At 41.4% G+C, this 22,986-nt stretch overlaps 1 pseudogene; it reads right to left on the bottom strand.

Moving 5' to 3' along the window:
• Window positions 1-8,517: 8,517 nt before the first annotated feature.
• The window catches only part of LOC136329856 (small kinetochore-associated protein-like), a 61,539-nt pseudogene continuing 47,070 nt past the window's right edge, over window positions 8,518-22,986 (bottom strand).

Raw genomic sequence — 22,986 nt, 5'->3', positions numbered from 1 at the left:
GTCGTGCTGACACGTTTGATCTCTCTAATCCAGTGAGAGACAGTAGATGGTTTGTCATAGAAAGTAATTTTCGGTGTCATGCAGGGGTCCCCAAACTTTTTACACAGGGGGCCAGTTCACTGTCCCTCAGACAGTTGGAGCGCTGCCACACACAGTGCTCCTCTCACTGACCACCAATGAAAGAGGTTCCCCTTCCGGAAGTACGGTGGGGCCGGATAAATGGCCTCAGGGGACCGCATGCAGCCTGCGGGCTGTAGTTTGGGCACGCCTGGCAGAAATGCTTCTTCCTTTGGAATGCCCTTCCAGGAACTGGTCTCAGGAGCAGATAGGGCTTCTCATGGTAAATAAGGGCTATGGTGGTAAATTGCAAAGTGTTCCTCTCTGTCTGTCCCTCTCTAAGTAAAATGAAATTGGGGACGGTCTCTACTGTAACTGTCCCAAAACACAGTCTGGTGTGTGTACAAAGTTCCGCTTCTGAGAGCAGTCGAGGTGGCCGTTCTGTGTGGAGAGAGGGCTTAGCAAGGCCTGGGGAGCAGAGCCTGGAGAAGAACTTGGCACAGCCCCTGCTGACTTCATCCTCCTGCCAGTCCAAGCTGATTTGTGAGGCTGGGTTTCGTGCCAGGGACAGGGTGGGAAAGGGGAAGTAAATTCAAACAAAAGAATGCCCCTGAAGTGTCTAAAAAGAGCTTTTTAGCACCATTCTTTCAGTGCTCTCAACCAGACAGAAGGTGCAAAGATTTAAAAAGCAGCCACAACCACTTTGGAGAAGGGGATAGTGTATCCAGCACAGTGATATTATCACATCGATTTGTTGGACAAAGGACTTCATTGTATCACAAAATAAAACATGTTTCTCCTTCCATTTCCTGCTTTGTGACGAATCTTCAAAAATGAGTTTACAAAGGAGCAGCCTGGAAAGTTGGCAAGGGTTGTTTGTAGACAAGTGCCTTCCAAAATATCTGATTGAAAGGGTTTTCAGATTGTTTTCCTGGCCTGCTGTGCAATTTGCAATCTCTCTCTCTATCTCTCTCTCTCTTTTTTTTTTTTTGGTTGGTTGTGGGTGGGTGGGATTGACAAAAGTATTTGACACTCATTTCTAACATTTATAGAGAAACCTCTTCCAAGCCTGTTAATATCCAGCACCAGCAGCAACTGAACGTTCTTGCCATTAATTGCAAAGCTCATATCTGGACCCCCTGAAATTTTAGAGGATCTAGTTCCCTTCCAGGCAGGTGCCTCATGGACACACCTTGTAATGTCCTGAGGGATTCTAATGCTTAAATCCTTTCTATTCAGAGTTTCATTAGATTCTTGAGTTTCCTCACGAGAGAAACACTACATGATCTGAAGATGGAATTAATTATCCTCGGTAAAAATCTAGTCAAGAAATTCTCCCCAGTTAGAAATCCAGGGACAGCACGTGAAGCCAATTTCTCATGAGTCTGAAACAGCAGAGCTTATCGCAAAGGGTCACATATTGCGTGATTCTATTTACATAACATTCTTAAAAATGACAAAATTATAGAGATGGGGAGCAGATTAGTGGTTGCCAGGGATTAGGCAAGGAAGGGTGTGACTATAAAGCACAGGGCATTCCTTTGCTGTGACGGAGTTCTATGCATCTTGATAATGGTGGTGGTTGCACACGTCGACCCATGGGATAAAATGTCACAGAATTACATACCAAATAAGAGAGTCCAAGCACTGATGAAATCTGAGGAAGGTCTGTTGTCTGGTTAATTTTATGCTGCCAGTGTTAATTTCCTGGTTTTTATCATGCTTTCTAGGTATATAAGAAGTTGAGAGAAACTGGGTGGTGGGTATACAGAACCTACTTGTACTATTTTTACAACTTCTTGTGGGCCTATAATTATTTAAATATAAAAAGTTAAAAGGAAAAAAAAAAAGCTAAGCGGTATGGCTTTATAGCATCTAGCCTGACAGAGATGAGATGATGTGTGTGGTAGGTGATTAAGAAATGAATGAGGTGAGTTGCTGAATGAACACAAGTTCTTTTGCATTATATTAATGGAGGTTTAAAAGAATAATGACAATGATTGACATTTCTGAGTCCTTAATGTGTCAGGCATTGTGCTAAGCATTTTATGCATCATCTCATTTAATCCTTGTAAGATCTTTCTGGAAAAAAGAAATCTGTACTTAAAAGGTAGTTCTACATATTTGGTAAAAGTGTAAAGGAAAAAAATTATTAGTAACAAAAGGATTGGGATAATAGTTAGCACTGGATGGTAGCAAGAGCAATGCTGTCATGGATGTGGGAATGGGATTGAGGGGACACAACTGTGGGGATGGATGGGTACTTGTTGTATTTTTAAGTTTTATATATTCTATATATACACACACACACACACACACATACATGTGTGTTATCGTTTATATATGCTATATCAGGTGGGAAAAATATATAAACATGAAAACAAACCCAAACAGAACCAAGGGTGGTTGGTGGAACACAGGAGTTCTTTCATGGCCAAGGGCAGACCCACAGAGATAGTCGCTCCCAGGGGGGACACCTGGTTCACATATCTGGGTCACTGTGACTGCTGGTGAGAAACCACATGGGACCCTCATGAGGAGGCCCCAGCATGAACTGTTGATCTGTCTTCCAGATGAGTAATGCTGTGGGGGGACTGAAAATGACTTTCCGTGTAAATTCTGACGGCAGGTGAGTGCTTCAGTACCTCCTTGTCAGCCCCTGGCCCTGCACAGACATATTCGGGGGTCCTCGGGTTACTACACAGTTCCGTTCCTATGACAGTGATGTAACCTGAATTTGGTGTAAGTCGAAACACACCCTAGCCTAACAAAAGAAATGCTTGAGCTTTTAACAGTCCAAAATAGCATAGGTCAGCTTACCGGTGGACGCCAACTCCCTCACTCATGCCATGTTACTGAGTATTCTTCCGCCACGGGCAACCACACTAGTTTGCCAACGTAGTCCATAAGTACCGTGCTAACGGTGTTAGCCGAAACACTCATGTCTTAATTTTTTAAAGTTATTATGGGAGTGAGCATCGAAAACTCGAAATGTTATATGTTGAGTCTGTCTTATCCTGATGACCCCCTGTAAAGCCAAATCTCAGTGACTGTGCTGATAAGGGAGCTGAACATTCACACTCTTCCTGTTGCAGCACCTTTAGCAGCGGTTGGGTTCAACCTGTCCGCACTGGTTTGGCAGAACGGAGACCTGATTTTTTTGTTGAGTCTGATGACTGGTTGTTAAAATGGCACTTGTAATCAGAGTTTTCTCTAAGGTCGGCGCCTGGGCAGCCGCCCAATGTGAAAATCACAAATTTACATTTCTTACTTTTTTTAACATTCATTTGCACAATAGCATATTCTAAGCATCTATATTAATGTTTATTCCATCCATAGGTGAAAAAAATTGCAAGTGATGACACCAATCAAGAAGCAATACGGGGCCCTGGCCGGTTGGCTCAGCGGTAGAGCGTCGCCTGGCGTGCGGGGGACCCGGGTTCGATTCCCGGCCGGGGCACATGGGAGAGGCGCCCATTTGCTTCTCCGCCCCCCCTTCCTCTCTGTCTCTCTCTTCCCCTCTCGTAGTGAGGCTCCATTGGAGCGGGGATGGCCCGGGCGCTGGGGATGGCTCCTTGGCCTCTGCCCCAGGCGCTGGAGTGGCTCTGGTCGCGGCAGAGCAACGCCCCGGAGGGGCAGGGCGTCGCCCCCTGGTGGGCGGGGCGTCGCCCCTGGTGGGCGTGCCGGGTGGATCCCGGTCGGGCGCATGCGTGAGTCTGTCTGTCTCTCCCCGTTTCCAGCTTCAGAAAAATACAAAAAAAGGGGAAAAAAGAAAAAAGAAAAAGAAAAAAAAAGAAGCAATACGGAAAGATCTTAAATAACAGTTTTATGGCTTTTGTCAGGTATTATTTAATATTTTTTATTACTATTTTAAAACTTTTTCTTACAACATAATTAGTTTCGTGCATCTCTTTTATTATTCTTATGTAAGTATTAAATACATGAAATAATAAAGTACCTTTTGATATATATTTTTTTATACTTAAAATGGTCATTAGGGCAGAGAACTAGCTGTTAAATGATTTGAATCCTAGCACTGACCTTTCGGATGTGGAGAGGAGAGGGAGCCTGGAACATGAATCCTAAAGGCTAAGAACCGGAGGGGCACTTGGAGAGCCCTGGGCCAGCCACGGCAGTTTACAGATGGAGAACACAAGGTCCAGGGCAGCTAGGGCTTATTCCAGATTTCACAGCTACTGAGCGGACCTGAGTGGACTGGATCCCAGGGCTCCAGGCTCAGGGCCCTCTCCTGTTGATGGAACTTACAGAGATTCTCCATAAGGGTGTAAGGGCACTCACAGAGACATACACAAAACAGTCAACACAACACACACATGGGCAATGGGAAAATAAACCTGGCAAGCAAGGTAAAGTTTGGAGTAAGGTTTTTGTTTACTGAGTGGATTTTCAGTTCTTTACACAATGCCAAGTGACTGTAGCCGCCTTTTCCGAATGAATGTGAGCTCTAAGGACAGGACTGAGTGGCTAGGAAGAAAACAGGAAAATCTGGAGACATTTAATCTTAACTTTTTTTTATTAACTTTATTGGGGTGACTTTGGTTGATAAAACTGCACAGATTACAGGTGCACAATTCTACATCAGCTGCATATTGTGTTGTATGTTCACCACCCCAAGTCAAGTCTCCCTCCATCACCATCTGTCTCGCCACCCCCTTTCCCTCCTGCAATCCCCACACTATTGTCTGTGTCTGTATTTTTTAAATTATAGGAAGAAGTAAAGTGTGAATACTTGTTCCTTACCAAAGTTCAAATAGTGCAGATGGATACAGAATAAGAAGTTAAAACATCTATCCCCTTTCTTTCCTGATGTTGTTCTCCTCCCTGAAGGTAACGACGGCTCACCATTTGGTTTGTATCATTTGAGAGGGGAGAAACCAGAAAAATTCAGGAGAAGGGGCCTGCAGGAATGACTGACTTAGCCAGTTAAAGATTATCCACGTCCTATAGATTTCTAACTGATCTCCTGGAAACTCTTACATTACTCACAAGAAAAGCAAGATCTGTAAATAGATAGGACTGGGATCCGGAAACCCCTCCTCCCTTGCTGCCCTGCTGAAACTCCCCTGCCCCACCTTGAGCCGAGGTACACATCGGACCTCAGACAAAGGAACCACGTGCCGCTTGCCTGGACCTTGTAAAAGGTATGTAAAATGTAAGAAATCTAATTTGAGAAGCTTGTGTTTTGTTGCCTTTTGGGGTCACGCTGCTCCGCCAGCTAAATAAACCCCCCTTCCTCCAGCACTTGTCTGAGTGTCTTTGCCCTCCTTTGTTTCCTGCAACACATTCAGACCTTTTTCTATACATTTATATGTAGATACAAAACATACATATGTGTTGCTTTAGAGATGTTTTAAATTTGTGAGTCATCAACTCAGTGACCTTTTGTTTTATGATTTATATGTATTATATTTTGTGTTTTGCTTAAGAAAACCTTCTCCAAGATTATAAAGTTATTACTTCAAACTTTTTTTCTGATACATTTTAAATATTTAGATTTTAATCTCACCAGAATTTATTCTTGCATATAGTGTCAGGGGAGAATCTAATCCTATACTTTTTTTTTCTCCAAATGATAGTCATTTGTCTCGACATCATTTATTATCTAGTTCATCGTTTCTTCATTGTATGCTAAACTTGCATTTGGTTTCTGAAACTGTCTAGTCTATTTCATTTTTTAATATCAACCTTTAAAATACCTTCATTTTTTTTTAAGTGAGAGGAGGGGAGATAGACTCCCGCATGCACCTCGACTGGGATCCACCCAGCAATCCCCATCTTGGGCCAATGCTTGAATCAACTGAGCTATCCTCAGTGCCTAGGGATGATGCTCAAACCACTCAAACCACTGGCTGCGGGAGGAGGAGAGGGAGAGAGAGGGAAAAGAAGCAGAAGATAGCTTCTCTTGTATGCCTTTACTGGGAATCAAACCCGGGATGTCCATACACTGGACTGATTCTCTGTTCACTGAGACAACTAGCCAGAATCAAAATATCTTCATTTTTTTTTCTAAGTGAATTTAAATCTTACTTTTCAAGTTCTATAAAAAACTTTGGTGATATTCTGACTGGCATTTGTCTAGGTTTATAGATTAATTATAGTAAAGTTGATATTTTACAAAATTTATCTTCTCATTTACTTGGAAAATTTTAAGTACTTCAGCCTGACCAGGCAGTGGCGCAGTGAATAAAGCATAGGCCTGGGATGAAGAGGACCCAGGTTTGAAACCCTGAGGTTGCTGGCTTGAGCATGGGCTCATCAGCTTGAGCACAGGGTTTTCAGCTTGAGTGTGGGATCATAGACATGACTGTATGGTCACTGGCTTGAGCTCAAAGGTTGCTAGCTTGAAGCCCAAGGTTGCTGGCTTGAGCCCAAGGTTGCTGGCTTGAGCAAGGTATCACTGGCTCAGCTGGAGCCCCCTGGTCAAAGCAAATGTGATAAAGCAATCAATGAACAACTGAGGTGCCACAACAAAGAATTGATGCTTCTCATCTCTCTCCTTTCCTGTCTGTCTATTCCTATCTGTCCCTCTCTCTGTCTCTTTCTCTTGCTAATAATAATAATAATAATAATAATAATAAAAACTTCAGTAAAATAGCTTTCTTCAAAATGTTTATGCAACTTCTTATTTGGTTATTTCTAGGTATAGCATATTTTTGTTTCTCTGGGGATCTTTAAATTTCATTGCAATATCAGTTAGGTTTTTTATTATTAATATTTTTTATTAATTGAATTTATTAGGATTACACTGGTTCACAAAACCATGCAGGTTTCAAGTGTACAACTCAATAAAACACCACCTGCACACTGCATCATGTACCCTCCGCCCCAACAAGGTCTCTTTCTGTCCCCACGCCCCCCCCCCCCCCCGCTTTGCCCCACATGCTTCTCCTCTGGCTGTTGCCACACTGTTGTCTGTGTCTGTGTGTCATGTAGATATGTTTTCTGGCTAATCCTTTGGTATTGATTTTTATATATTGATTTTTGTGATTAGGTACCTTACGGAATCTTCTTATTGGTTCTTAATGGTTTTTGATTTATAGTCTTTTTAAAAAAATAACCATGTCACTTGATAATGTGGCAGATTTGTCTCTTTCCCCCCAATACTTATAAAATTCTATTAACTTTTCTTATCTGATTACATTGGTTAGGATCTTCAGAATAATGCTGTGTAACATTTTTTTCCTGTTTGAATTTTTATCAGATGTTTTTGGTATTTCACGCTGAAGTACAATGTTGGCTCTGACTCTTTATCAAGTTAAGGACATTTTATTTACTAAGTTAATATAGTGAGTTGCAATAGTAAATGTCCTGAATTTGAACCTTTGTTGTATTCTAATAATAAACCCAACTAAACAATTTTAAAAAGCAGTTTGTTAGTAAATCAACTTTATAATAAATATAAAATAAATAAACATAAAAAACTTTATAATAATAATAAATAAAATAATAAAAACAGGAAACAAGAATTTCAAGTATTTTTTAATGTTGCAATTCAAATATGCGAGTATTTATTTTAAAATTAGCACTTTCTACATAAAACATTATGTATATAAGATACATATAAAACAGAAGTAGTTTAGAGTAAGAGCTCCAAGGTGTGTTGTTTCAGGTTGGTGTTACTGCTATCTGTACTTTCACCCATTTATTAAGCCATTTCAAGTAACTTTTAAGTTTATAATTTACAATGAGGTAGATAGCCCAGCTGGGACGGGACAGTGTGTGCCCCAGTTAGATGGGGGCTGCACGGCTCCCAGTGATGTTTCCGGTGGAGCACCCGCACTCCACTGGACAATTCGGGTTTCTTCCGCACATCTGAATGTACCTGTTGGATCCTCTCGCTGTGGCTGGGATAGTCCCCTATTCTAACGGGGTGTTGCTTTGCTGCTTAGGAGTTGGTCCAAGCTTCCAGGCCCCCCCCTCTTACAGACCTCTGTTATATACATATGCGGTTCAGAGAGGTGACCAATATGAAGCTTGGGGACACTTTCTTTAAGGAGGAACCACCATTCCAACATGAACTGCCTTTAATCCTACTACAGCTGAGTCCTAGAAGATCATGGCTAAGAAGCAGCTGTCCTTAGTGGCTTCCTCTGAGAGTTAATCCCAAGAGGGAGCCAGCCCGCTGGCCACTTGCTTTTTATTTATTTATTTATTTATTTATTTATTAAATTTTAATGGGGTGATATTGATCAATCAGGGTACACAGGTTCAGAGAAAACATCTCCAGGTTATTTTGACATTTGATTTATGTTGCATACCCATCACCCAAAGTCATATAGTCTTCTGTCACCTTCTATCTATTTTTTTGTGCTCCTCCCCCCCATAACCCCCACACTCTTGTCCATGTCCCTGAGTCTCATTTTTATGTCCCACCTATGTATGGAATCATATAGTTCTTAGTTTTTTTCTTATTTGCTTATTTCACTCAGTATAATGTTATCAAGGTGGCCACTTGCTTCTAATAGTTGCTGTAAAATCATTTACTTGGCTGTTACCTAAGGTCTGCTGTTCTAGGAACAAAGCTTTCTTTTCTTTCGTCTTCAGCTTTACTTTTAAGGCTGGTAGCTCCTCCATCTGCTTTTCAGATGTTGTTAAAAAGCTTCAGTTCATCTTGCAGAGTTTCAAACAGCAACATCGAGTCCCTGTGATCCGGGTTGGAGTCTTGCTGTGACACCAGGGTGTCCCTGACTGGGTGAGTCCCTTGCTCTCCCAAATTGCCAAACAGTAGTCCCAAAACTTCTCTGGCAGATCCACCTTTTGAGGCAAGTCCTCCAATTCTTGTTTATGGCCTCTGAGAGCTGGTTCTTATCCCTGAACAATTCCTCTGACTTCTGCTTACTCTATGGTTTGTAGCTCTTCTTGATATTCCTTTTTTTTTTTTTTTTAAATTTTCCATTGCTTGAGAGAGAGAGAGAGAAAGAGGGAGAGAGAAAGGCATCAACTAGTTGTTTCACTTAGTTGTGCACTCATTGATTGCTTCTCCTTTGTGCCTTGACTGGGGATTGAACCTGTGACCTTGTTGAGCTGGGATGATGCTTTTTCCACTGACCCACCCAATCAGGCAGCCAGGACTCTCACATTCCTCTTGATAGCAGTACCTGCAGCTTTCATCTGTCTAGTCTCTCAGTTCAGTTTGATAATTTTTATAAGATCATTCTCTGAAACTCCTGAATGAAAAATTCTGGAAACATTGAATTCTTTGGGCTTAACAGGTAATAAACTCTTAGATGTGGGGGTGGGAGATGCCGCTCAGTGCTAGATGGGGCTGCGCTGTGTACACTGTCTTAACTGCATTGGTCATCATACTGAGGTGGCGAGGCTGGGCCCATGGTGCCCGGTGCTCCTGTCTGCAACCCTCCTTGCTCTCAAGAATTTTAAATACTTTTTGCCTGACCAGGCAGTGGCGCAGTGGATAGAATGTTGGACTGGGCCGTGGAGGACCCAGGTTCAAGATCCCCTAGCTTGCCAGCTTGAGCATGGACTCATCTGGTTTGAGCAAGTTTCACCAGCTTGAGCCCAAGGTCGCTGGCTCGAGCAAGGGGTCACTCAGTCTGCTGGAGCCCCCCGGTCAAGACACATATGGAAAGCAATCAATGAACAACTAAGGTGCTTCAATGAAGAATTGATGCTCTCATCTCTCTCCCTTCCTGTCTGTCTATTACTATCTGTCCCTCGCTCTGACTCTCTCTGTCTCTGTCACAAAAAAACCCAACAATACAAAAACAAACAAATAAAAAACAACAAAGGATTTCAAATACTTTTGACAGAGGAGGCAAAGGAAAAGAGTGAAGTGGAAGCATGATAAGCACCTTGCCTTGTTCCAAAAGAGCTTATATATACAAATTATTTTCAACCTTTAATTAAGGATTTTTAAACACATATGATGAGCATAAATGTAAACTAGAGAAAAGTGGAAATGGAACACGTAATTTCCAAACCACCAGAGCAAAAACAGAAACAGAGGAAATGTCTGTAATCAGCAAAAAATAAAAGATGAAGAAAAAAAAATACACAGATAGCATACAATAAAAGAAAAAGAGATAGCAGGAATGGGAACTATAATTGGTTATCAAATATCAGTTATCAAAGTAAAGGTGGTTAAATTGAAGTAAGCTATAAAGTGGGAGAGGCATTGAGATAGGGAACAAATTCCAGTTATTTGATGTTTACAAAGAGGCACAAGATGAAGTGACACAGAAAAAGTGATAGATAAATGCAGGGATACATAAAGTTATACCAGATAACTTATGACCAAAAAAGACAGATGGGTCAATATTAATTTCTAGAAAAATAAACTCCGGTATAAAAACCATTATAAGGTCAAAGAGGGATACGGCATGTTGTTGAAAGACAGAGTCCACTGAGAAGATAAAATCATTCGGGTGCAGACATTTCGTATTCACCTAGCGTAGTATTCATGCACTCTGCTGGACTTCTTGGCCCCTTGCAGTTAGATGTGGCTTGGAGCTAGCTCTGACCATGGGCTCTAAACGGAAGTGATGTGTGCCACCCCCAAGCCAAGCACTTAAGAACTAGTGTGTGACTTCCCCTTCTCCCTTAAAAATTCTTGAAGGTTAATGCCATGCTATTTAAATTTATTTAGCATTAATCATATACTCATGGTTTATTTTTACCCACTACGGCTTTTCTTAAACAACTTCTTCTCTTTCTTAGATTCATTGTCCATTTTAATGTTGTATATACTCATATACTTTGCTCAGAAATGTTTTCTGAGTTTTAAAACATCTGAGTACTTGTGTGTCTGAAAATGTCTTTATTTTGCTCTGATACGTATATGACAGTTGAACCTGGAATTTTTGTTCATCAGGGAATTTCATAAGAATGGAAAGACATTTCTCTATTTTGCTCTGAATCAGAGAAGCCCTACACCCAGAGATCTTTGTTCTTTTGAATGTAGGTCTGTTTTTTTTTTTCCTTCCCTTCTCTATTAATTGTTATGGATTCTCTCTTAATCTCTGGAGTTCAGTGATTCTATCAGATGTCCTGAAACTATTCTTTTTTCCTCTTTCTCTCCCTCCCTTATTACCTCTTTCCTCCATTCCACCTTTCTTTTCTTCCTTCCTTTGGCTATTGATTTCTTTTGACAATCCTCTGGCAATAGATGTTTTTAAATAAGTGTGTGTAAATGAACAGAACTGATTCTCAGTTGTGTTTTCCTAGAGCAGGAGGAAATCCTTGTTTCCTCTACTCTGGTCAGAGGTGCTGATGGATGCTCTGTAGTGAAGAGCAGCGATGGGTCCTGGTGGGCTACACTTTCCTTAAGGATGACCAGTAGTTTGTCATTAGATGACCGTTTGTTTCTTCTGCTGAGGCAGCCCAAAGTTATTTAGGAAATTACTTCATCTCAGTCCCTGTATCTTCTCTGAGAGTCTCCTGTGTCAAAATTCCCATATTGCAGAGCAAACGCCAGCACTGGGCACTCCACGGGGCATGGGCACAGTTCTTCTGTTCTTTTAAAATCAGTGACCAGACCTACCACCTGTCCCTTCATTACTCCCTGCTGCTGCTGGTGCTAGGAGTGTCCTCAAGCTCTGTCCTGGAGGACTTCTCATCTGTCCTAGTGGAACTGCAGATTTTCTAGAGCAGGGGTAGTGAACCTTTTTATACCTACCGCCCACTTTTCTATCTTTGTTAGTGGTAAAAATTTCTAACCGCCCACCAGTTCCACAGTAATGGTGATTTATTTATTTATTTATTTATTTATTTTTCTTTTTTCTTTTTTTTTCTTTTTTGTTTCTCTGAAGCTGGAAACGGGGAGAGACAGTCAGACAGACTCCCGCATGCGCCCGACCGGAATCCACCCGGCACGCCCACCAGGGGGCGACGCTCTGCCCACCAGAGGGTCGCGCTTTGTCGCGACCAGAGCCACTCTAGCGCCTGGGGCAGAGGCCAAGGAGCCATCCCCAGCGCCCGGGCCATCTTTGCTCCAATGGAGCCTTGGCTGCGGGAGGGGAAGAGAGAGACAGAGAGGAAGGAGAGGGGGAGGGGTGGAGAAGCAGATGGGCGCTTATCCTATGTGCCCTGGCCAGGAATCGAACCCAGGACTTCTGCATGTCAGGCCGACGCTCTACCACTGAGCCAACTGGCCAGGGCCAGTAATGGTGATTTATAAAGTAGGAAAGTAACTTTACTTTATAAAATTTATAAAGCAGAGTTACAGCAATTTAAAGTATATAATAATAATTACTTACCAAGTACTTATGTCAGATTTTCACTAAGTTTGGCAGAATAAATCTTTATAAAGCAACTTACTATAGTTAAATCTATCTTTTTATTTATATTTTGGTTGCTCCGCTACCGCCCACTATGAAAGCTGGAACGCCCACTAGTGGGCGGTAGGGATCAGGTTGACTACCGCTGTTCTAAATTCTCAAAGTTCTGATATGTTAGTATCAACTCTCTTGGTTTTTCAGCTCTTGTAAAATTTATTTTTGTGGGCACATTTCCTCCATCATTTCAACAGAATTTAGGGAATGTGACCTGGTGATACTTTAATCCATTTAGCCATCTCAAACTTTTATTTATTCTTCCTCCTTCAGATAAGTCTGAAATCATTTTCCAGACAAGTCATCTCCAAAATATTCTGCTTTATAATAAAGGGTTGGACAGTAGAGCTACAGAAGAAAACCAAGTTATTATCTTCCCCCCTCCCAATTAAATTGGTCTTATTGTTTAGAAAATAGAGAAAGACATAAAAAGAAAAATTAAAAATTTGAAAATCCTACCAACATATTCATATTAATAATTTTATATGAATAGTTTTAGATTTTAATAAAATATACACATAGAAAAGAACTTCGTAAGCTAGGATTGCCGTCTTCACTATAGTTAATGTTTACCATGCACTTACAAGTCTCAGAGACTTTGCTGAGATTTTTAAAAATAAACTATTTCATCTTTACATTATTTTATTGGATTAATTTTCTCACCCAATCCTTCTAACAGTCCTTTATAATTGGGATTATTATTAGTCCCTCTTTTACAGATGAGGAACTGATGCTCTTTGAGGGTAAGTAACTTGCTTACATTCATCTAACATTTCTTTTCTTTTTTTTTAAATGAACACAAAATTTATTGACAATGGTTTTGGGAAAGATGGGTGGGTGGATAGTCATCTAACATTCTTAACCACTGCACTCTATTACTTATTTGATATACTATTTTATAGCCTGATTTGGTAAAAAAAAAATAAATAGATACATTTTCATGTCAAGTTGCAAACAGTCCCAACAATGCTGCATTGCAGACTGTTTATTCACCAAAATGTGGTGAACACCTGGTGTGAGCGAGGCATTGTTTTGCGCACTGGAGTTAAATAAGATGTAATCTCTGACTACATGGAGTTTCGTTCTAGTCTGGGACCTTTTTAATTTATTTTATTTTTTAAATGTTCTTATGGAATTTATTGGGGTGACATTGGTTAATAAAATTATTTAAGTTTCAAGTGTACAATTCTATAATATGTCATCTATATATTCTGATCTGGGATCTTTTTTTTTTTTCATTTTTCTTAAGCTAGAAACAGGGAGAGACAGTCAGACAGACTCCGCATGCGCCCGACCGGGATCCACCCGGCACGCCCACCAGGGGCGACGCTCTGCCCACCAGGGGGTGATGCTCTGCTCATCCTGGGGGTCGCCATGTTGCGACCAGAGCCACTCTAGCGCCTGGGGCAGAGGCCACAGAGCCATCCCCAACGCCCGGGCCATCTTTGCTCCAATGGAGCCTTGGCTGCGGGAGGGGAAGAGAGATACAGAGAGGGAAAGCGCGCGGCGGAGGGGTGGAGAAGCAAATGGGCACTTCTCCTATGTGCCCTGGCCGGGAATCGAACCCGGGTCCTCCGCACACTAGGCCGACGCTCTACCGCTGAGCCAACCGGCCAGGGCCTGATCTGGGATCTTGATAATCACAAATAATTACACAAATGACTATTTCATTACAAATGTAAGAGATATAAGATCCCAGAGTAGTTCAGCGTGGGAGTCTGTCTGGCCAGGAACGCCCGCGAAGCGTTCTAGGAAGACCTGACACGGCAGAGGGAAGTTTCGCTACTGCCTGCCTGCCCTTTGGTGGTCGGTGTCCCTCCATGGCTCCGTCTGTGAAACGATGTTAAGTAGAACCCAATCCAAGAAGCCTGTGAGAACTGTATTAATCTAACGACATTCTCACTAGGAATCCCTGGGATTCAGATCTCCTTGCTGTGCACAGATCACCTAGATGAATTAAACACGTAGTTGAAAGGCTTATCGTGTGCTACTCAAATCCTTTGCTGTACCAGAAATAAAATGAAAATGAAATCATTTTCAAATAAGTATTATGTCCTGTGGGCTTTCCGGGCTCATTAGTACTGCCCAGCTGCACGGAGGCATTGCGCTGTTTATCCCACGAGCGGATTCTCAGAGCCCCTTCACCTTAAGGCAGCAAGCACTGTTGAGTCATTTCCCTCCTTCCTTGCCCTCCTAGGTTTTTTTTTACTGCCTCTCTCTCTCTCTGTTTCCTTTTAAAACCTAGAGGCTGGTGTTCCTCTTTTTGTTTTTGGCTTTTGTTTGTTTTTAAAGTTTTTATTTACGTATTATTGGTTTATTTTTAAAGACACCAGAGCAGGTAGCCACTTTCGAAGGCTGTTTTTTTCCTCCATATTTTGAGCATGTCAGAGCGAGCATCATCATGAGACTGGTATGAGAATTCCTTGCTGTCCCCTGGGTAGATCATGATTTGTTTGCAGATTCCCTCCTCTGGATCAACTTGGGTACTCAGGGTATGTATTCAGGAAATAAAATGCCTGGCAGATCAGTCACTGACTCTGGAATATGTTCTATAAAACCAGAAGGCAGCTCCAGTTAAGAAAGGCCTTATCATCTTCCTCCACAATAGATAAAAATGGAAATACTAGTTACCATTCACCGAGCACTCACAATGTGTCCTGGGTTTTGCGCACATTTCTAACCTGACAAGGAAATTGGACATCAACAAGGTTAAATAATTTGCTCAGTGCCACTCTGAAAAAGGTAGAGCTAGGACTGGAATCCTGATTCAAACACAGCTTTCCCCACCTGTGGTGGTTTTAAAAGAAATGGCTGCAAATCCTTTCTTTTTTCACATTGAGAGATTCAGTCTATGTCCCCTCCCTTTAAATCTGGGTGGGCATGTGACTGTTTCTACTGACAGAAAGCGATGCTATTTAACTTTTGAATTTGGGTCACAGAAGGCCATGAACTTCTACCTTGTTTGCTGGGACAGTTGCTCTTGGAATCCTGAACCACTAGTAAGAAACCTATCATCCAGATGCCACTGTGGTAAGCGGAGGACCAAAACACATGGTGTGGGCATATGTTTAAGTCTTGCAGCAACAGTCGAGGGTTCCAGCTAAGCTCAGACTTAGAGACATCCCAGTCCAGGTGCTAGGCACGCAACTGAAGCAGCTCTAGCTGATTCCAGCCCCAGTCATTCAGTTACCCCAGAAGTTTGACCCTTCCTAGCTGAAGCCCAGTGCTATGGCAGGCAAGTAGACTATTCCTGTTGAGTCATATCCAGATTTCTGATCACCAAATCCTGAGCAGAATAAAGTCCTTGTTTTGTACCACTACATTTGGGGTGATTTTTTGTGCAGTAGTATTTTGCAGAGTCAAAAAGGATCTTGGGTGTTGACTAAGCTACTTTCTACCTACCCAGAATCTCATCTGTTTCTAGTGAGAGATCACACGGCGGTGGTGAATGAGCTCCATCTGGCATTCAGAAGAATTTTGTTTGGCACCCAGAATATTTGAGTTTTAACAATAATTAAATTTTACATGAAACTTGACTTTCCAGTTTCTCTGGGAATATCAGATAATCAGGAAATACTGGGTAAGAAAAACAGTGCTATGTTTCTTTTTTTTTTCTTCCATTGATTTTTGAGAGAAAAGAAAGAGGAGAGAGAGAGAAAGAGAGAAGAGAAAGACAGAGAGAGAGAGAGAAGCATCAACTTGTTGTTCCACTTAGTTGTGCACTCATTGATTTCTTCTCATACGTGCCCTGACTGGGGCTCTAACAGGTGACCTCGGGGTTGAGTCAGCACCTTTGGGATTGAACTGTTGACCTCTGTCTCTGGGACAATGCTCTATCTACGGAGCCACCGGCCAGGGCTCTGGTACTATATTTCTGACTACAAGCTACCTCCTTTTCATGAGCCTTTGCTCTTCAGTGTTAGGGTGCTTAGCACTCCGATTGCATTACTGCCCTTCCTGTCTGTTTACTGTACTAGTGTTTGTAGACCTGAAAGATATACTGTTCACACAAAAATTAGGGGATATTTCAACATGAATATGAAGCGGTAAAATATCCCCTAATTTTTGTGAGTGGTCTAGATGATCCTATAGCCTGTTAGTGAGTTTGAAAGGGCTTAAGATTTCTTGTTTCTTCACTTTTATCTTCTAAAATTCAAGTACAAGTTGCATTACTGTAATCTACTTTGCATATATAGTAATTATAGTGATGACTAGAATACCTTTTAATGCTATAAAAGAGTACAATTTAAGATGAGCATTAAATCCCAAATCTTATATCTAAGCATCCATCCGTCATGATAAAGAAAGATGGAAAAGTAATTGATTAACTGTTTAATTAGGAAAAAAATTACTTTCTTGCACTCAGTTTGATAAACAAGACTATACTTCAATTGTGGACTTAATACTCACTCTATTTAGGAGTTATGAATGGATTTGTTCTTGGGGAAGGCCTTTCTTTACCAGAGCTCTTTCTGGAAAAGGATTTGAATTTTGGCGTGGATCCATCCCTTTGTGGTTCCTGAGTTGAAACACAGGTCTTTTGTGCAGCCATGATAAATCATTTGATTTAAGAGAGCCATCAGTGAAAGTAGTGGCTATTTACTTTGCTGGGGTTAGTAGACTATTAATGTGACTGTTTGCCAAATGACTGAAGGGGTAAGAGGAAGGGAAGGAAAAACTGCATATTTACTGAACACTAACAATTCAGACAGGAGCAGAATAACTCAAATCTATTTTCCTTGGCAATATGACAGAAGGGAATGTCTTAATTTTTTTTTCACTCAAATTTCAGGGTTAAATAATACAGGAAGTAATTACAAGGAAATTTGTGAAAACTCTATCTAGAGATATTTGATAAAACAACAACAACAAGGCTTTCTAGATAGGAGAAAGTTATTCTACCTTTGGAGGGAGGTAGAGGTAAGATAGGAAAGGCCAATGGCAATTTTCTGGCCTCTTGAGATCTCCCTTAGAGCTTTCAGAGTTGCTGCTTACTTTGATCAGTGGCTCTAGACCCAGAGCAGAAGGCCTTAACAAAACTGGCTTGGAATTGGGTGTGTATTGGCTGGTTATTACTTACTACAGCTAATAGGTATTTCCTGTTAGAACTGTGTTCTTATGAAGTTAATGCAATCTTGACACCTGTCCATGTTTTCAGGTTATTCCTTTGGTCCTGTTCAGCATGATGTACGGTATTTCCCCATGTATAATATATGACGATCCCATGTATAAGATGCACCTTAATTTTGGGGCCCGAAATTTGAAAAAAAAATTACATAAAGTTATTGAACTCAAGTTTTATTCATCATAAAAATCATACAACTCCTCATCAGTGTCAAAACTCCCATCCATTAGCTTGTCTTCACCTGTATTTGATGATGAATCACTGTCTTCAACAATGAGAGCAAGAACAAGCGCAAAAAAGCAGGAAATGCAAGTTAAAAAAAAATCTACAACCAATGTATAAGACACACCCAGTTTTTAGATCCCAAATTTTTCAGGGGGGAAAAAAGTACGTCTTATACATGGGGAAATATGGTAAATCATTTCCAAAGAAGATTGTCCACCTCATAAACAAAGTACCACATAACAATTATTTTAGCTTCTGACTTTTATGTATAATTCAAATTTTAGAAAACTTGTTAATGTCAGTGTGTGGACATTGCTGAGGGGGTTCCAGCCAGGGGCTGGCTACGGATGCTAATTATACTAATGCCTTTGGCCATTGTTATAAGTCAGCATTGAATGACTAACTCCACAAGGTGAGTTGTTCAGAACCGTGGCAGAAAGTCATGGATCGACACACAACAACACAGATTCTTTCCACGAACCAAGCATACTATCACTAGTATTCCAAAAAAAAAAAAAAAAAAAAAAAAAAAAGAAAGAGCAATACAACTTTTCTTACATTCCAAGAGATACCCTTTCCCTTCAGTAGCTATGTGAATCTTCTCTTTCAAAGAAATATGAATTGAGCACTGTACATTTGATGACTAAAGCTGTCCTACTGTGGTAGGTGCTGTGATGTAGTTGTCACAACCTTCTTCAAAACTGAGGAGCTGCATTCCTCAGTTTGTGTGTGTGTTTACAGAAAACTCCCAGCTGCCAACCCCCTACTGGGTTTGCCTTGGCAGAAGAAAACCTCACCCGAAGTTACCATCTTTCTGGGGCAACACATCTGATATCCAATGACTGATCAAAGTAGGGATATGCAGACTTCCAAAGACCACCCTCACTTCCCACACTAAATGCATAGTTCTAAGGCCTTCAAGACCACCCTCAGTTATAGTAACTCACGAGAAAGACTCACACAACTGACTGAAAGCTGTTATGCTCATGTTTATAGTTTATTATAGTGAAAGGATACAAATTAAATACATCCAAAGACAGAATGCAGGAAAATTCCACATAAGGAGCTTCCCCAGTGGCATTGTGGACAGCATTGATTTCCCCAGCAACAATGTGTGACAAAACATTTGGAGTATTACTAACCAGGTACACTCACCTGAGTCTTAGTGTCAATAATCTTTATTTAGGGTTCCATCACATAGACATGATTGACTTCCCACATGGCTGATGTCAAGCTCCAACTCCTCTAGAGGTCAAGTTGATACCTCATGACCCATGGAACCTACCATAAACCATATTGTTAGACTATCTGCAGTGGCCTAAGGCCCTTTGGTAAATAGAGACACTTTTATCAGGCAGGACATTCCAAGGCTTAGAGATGAAATCCCAGGAGCTGAGGGCACGGGCAAGATTTTTTCTGGAAAAGATTAAATTCTTTACTACACAGGACATAAAGACCCTGCTCCTCTAACTCTGAAGGGTCATACTGGTTCCATACCTCACTGTAGGGTGAGCTGAATCCTCCTTTGAAAATGCACTGTAGCACTTGTCTCTCTATTCAACCCTTTTATTTTTCCTTCCTTTCCTCAGGTGTCAATTCTAAGATCACTTTCTAATAATTTACCTGTATGCTATTATCTCAGGAACCACTTCCAAGGGAGCCCTTGCAGCAGTTGGTCCCATAAGTGGTCAAGAGATCAGATGCTGGAGTGGGATTTTAGAGCTGGATCACTTGCTCCCCAGTTGCTCAGAAAGAACCCATCTCGAGTGGAAGGTAGAGCACAGATAACCCCTGCCTCAAATAACAGAGCAGTGCCAGAGTTAAAACTTTCACCAGCAGTGAATTAGAATTGCATCCTGTTGGAAGAGAATGCAGTCAGCATTCAGTGATCAATCAAGTACTGAGAAATACTGGGGAATATTAAATATAAGAAGGTAAAATTGTGTGACTATTGCTAAACATAATTGATGCTCTGGAAAAGATAAGAAGTAAGTGATTAATCAGAAATTAAAAGCTAAGTATGAAATCCATAGAGCCTTCTTGGTAGCATATAAATAGGCTTTCATCTTCTTCAGGGGATGTGAAGGGAGGCAGCTTTAGAGTGACCAACTCTGTTAGTTTGCTAGGGACTGAGAGCACATCCAATATGTGGGACATTTAGTGTAAAACAGAGACAGCCCAGGGCCAACTGAGATAGGTTGTTCATCCTAGGTAATACAGAAAACTGAGGACCAGGGTTTGAACTTCACTATAAGAATAATTTCCCTCCAAAACAATTTTTTTTTTAGGTGAGAGGAGAGGAGATAGTGAGACAGACTCCCACATGTACCCTGACTGGGGATCCACCCGGCAACCCTCATTTGGGGCTGATGCTCAGACCAACAGAGCTATCCTCAGTACCTGGGGCCAATGCTTGAACCAATTGAGCCACTGGCTGTGGGAGGAGAAGAGGGAGAAAAGGGGGAGAGGGGAGGAAAGTGAAGTAGATGGTCGCTTCTCATGGGTGCCCCGACTGGGGATCGAACCAAGGACATCTGCATGCTGGGCTGACACTCTATCCACTGAGCCAATAGGCTAGGGCTGCACTCCAAAGTTTTAATCCCCAACCAGTGTTGATGGCTGGATCAAAGTTGAAAAAACTCTTGTCATATAGAATGAAAACATCTAGGTGAACTCCAAAATCTTCAATCCCTAGAATCTTCTAAAACTTTTTATACCAGAGAAGTGGGCCACTTCACCCTGTTAAGGACTGGGACTGCCTCCCTCTTGTTTGAAGAGTGTACGTAGGGCTCTTCCACACACAAAAAAACTTCTCTCCAGAACCTTCCCTATGTGGTCTACTTGGCCCAAGTCACAATATAACCAGGCTGGAGACATGCTGGACCTGATGAGGAAGGAAAGACATTCCCAGCCCAGGTCCATCTCACAGTAGGTCCTTTGGGACCCAACTGATAGACCCAATTTCCTGAATGTATAATTGGAAGAGATGTGCTTGATGGTTATCACAACCTCTGAATGGACCTTTGGTCTATGGGATAAGAACAACCATATGGGGAAGGCTGAATGGAAATCTCTGAAACCAACCCCCACCACACCCCTAGCCAAGATAGTAAATTAAAACATTGCCTTAGTGGAGGGAGAAATGGTAGAAATTAGGGACCATTCTGTATCAAGACCTAAAGATGCAGAATGGTCCTTGTCATATTCTCATTTTATTCATCACACTGACCCATACAAAATCCAGACAAATTCTGGATAATCATAGCCAACTACTGCAAACTCAACACCATTGTAGCCCCAACAGCTACTGTGGTATTATTGCTGGAGCAGATTAACACAATCTTGGTTAAATGGCATGAGTTTATTGATTTGGCAAATATATTCTCTGCCATTCTTCTCAGAGGAGAGGATCAGAAATAGTTGGTATTCACTTGCAATGAACAAGATACATTTACAATCTTGTTCTAGAACTATGTTAACTCTCCCACTCTCTGTCATATAGTAAAAGAGACTGGAGGTGTTTGGTGGGAAGAGTACTGATTGATGTGTGTGTGTGTGTGTGTGATCTGCCATGTTTAACCAAAAATTGAATAGTTTTTCTAATGGAGCTATGGGAAGAGAGAACATATGCTTCTTAAGGAACTGAAATTCCCTTTGCTGGGAGTGTTCCAGCATAAATTAGGTGCCTCTTGTCATGGCCATTATGGAGAGGAATGTTTCTGATGGAGGTAGTTGGGATTGCCAATTTAGAGATTCTCTGATTTTGAAATAGAGGGATAAAAAAGAGTGGAGTAGGTGAGGCCAGGATGTTAACTTCAGAAGAAAACTTTCAGGTGGATATTTTGAGTCAGATGCTGAGAAATAATGAAGTTCCAGTCATCCAATGGCATGGATTTAGATAAGTTTGGAGATGGTATGTGTTTCAGAAAATGGTCATCTCTTAGATGTCTTCCTTTAAGCATATTTTGACCTGTTCAGGTTGATTAGGACTGTTCATAACTTAACAACATCCTTTTATCTTTGTCCCTTATTCCAGTCACTGCTGTGCTGACTTCAGCACAGATTTCCACCAGCGTCATGGGTGCAAGTGTTAGTTAGACCTGTGTTATGCTCCTCCTTGTGCATCTTCTTTGTTGCTGCGGTATGGGGTTCCTTCAGGAATTGCTTGACTCCCGTGCATGTGCAACCCAAAATTGTGCAGGAAGCTATGCTCCACAGGACAATCTTGGACCAATGGGCAACAGTTGCTGATGAAGCAGTGCTTTCTCTCTTCTTCCCTGGTGGACAACATGGGTATCCTATTTGGTCCCATGAGATTCAGCAGCTAATCTCATAGTGGTGATCAACTCAGTAATTTATTCTTATGTTGGCTCTTTCCTCTTCTCTATTTTTTTCCTTTTGCTTCCCGCTTGTTCCTCCTGAGATAACATCCCCAAATAAACAACTGGTACTCAAGCCTTTGTCTTAGGTTCTGCTGTTGGAGTGAATGCTGCGTATGTTCTGAAATATGATAGTTATATAGGTGCTCCCAGCCAGATGTTACCAGGAACATCTCCATGTATGTGTGTGTCCTTCTCTGTTCTCACTTGTTTTCTAAGCTACATGAAACAGCAAAGCAGATCAAACTCCATTCTGAGCCAGAAACACATTTGAGGAATAATAGCAATGAGCATATTTTTTTCTAATTTTTCTCCCACTTTTTAAATTAATCTTCATGGGGTGACATTGATAAATTAGGGTACATATGTTCAGAGAAAACACCTCCAGGTTATTTTGACATTTGATTATGTTGCATACCCATCACCCAAAGTCAAATTGTCTTCCGTCACCTTCTATCTGGTTTTCTTCTAATTGGTTTTTATCTGTCCATCACTGTGGTGATTTATTTACCTTATCTAATTTACTCCTTAACTTAATCCTATGGGGGAGGCACAATTGTCATTTCTATTTACACATATGGAAACTGAGGCTGTGACAATTTTAGTAACTTTATTTAAGTGGCTTGGTTGGTGAATGGTGAAGCCAGGAGGCCATCCAATTCTATTGTCTGATGTCAGAGCAGAGCTCTTAAATACTACAAATCCCAAGATGCAAATCAATATTAGGCCCTGTGGGGGTGATTAATGGTGTTTGATTACCAGCATTTAATGTGCAAGCATTAGGATGGAATTGCACACTGAGTCGATTTTTCTCAGGCAGCCCGGAAAGAGTAGCTGGATTCTTCCAGCGGGAGTGGAAGATCTCGTTCACCAAGCAGATGAGGGTCAGCAG

This window comes from Saccopteryx bilineata, chromosome 3, assembly GCF_036850765.1.
Source record: "Saccopteryx bilineata isolate mSacBil1 chromosome 3, mSacBil1_pri_phased_curated, whole genome shotgun sequence".
NCBI lineage: Eukaryota > Metazoa > Chordata > Mammalia > Chiroptera > Emballonuridae > Saccopteryx > Saccopteryx bilineata.
The sequence above is the reverse complement of the archived record's forward strand: the minus strand, read 5'-3'. Positions and strand labels throughout refer to the sequence as shown.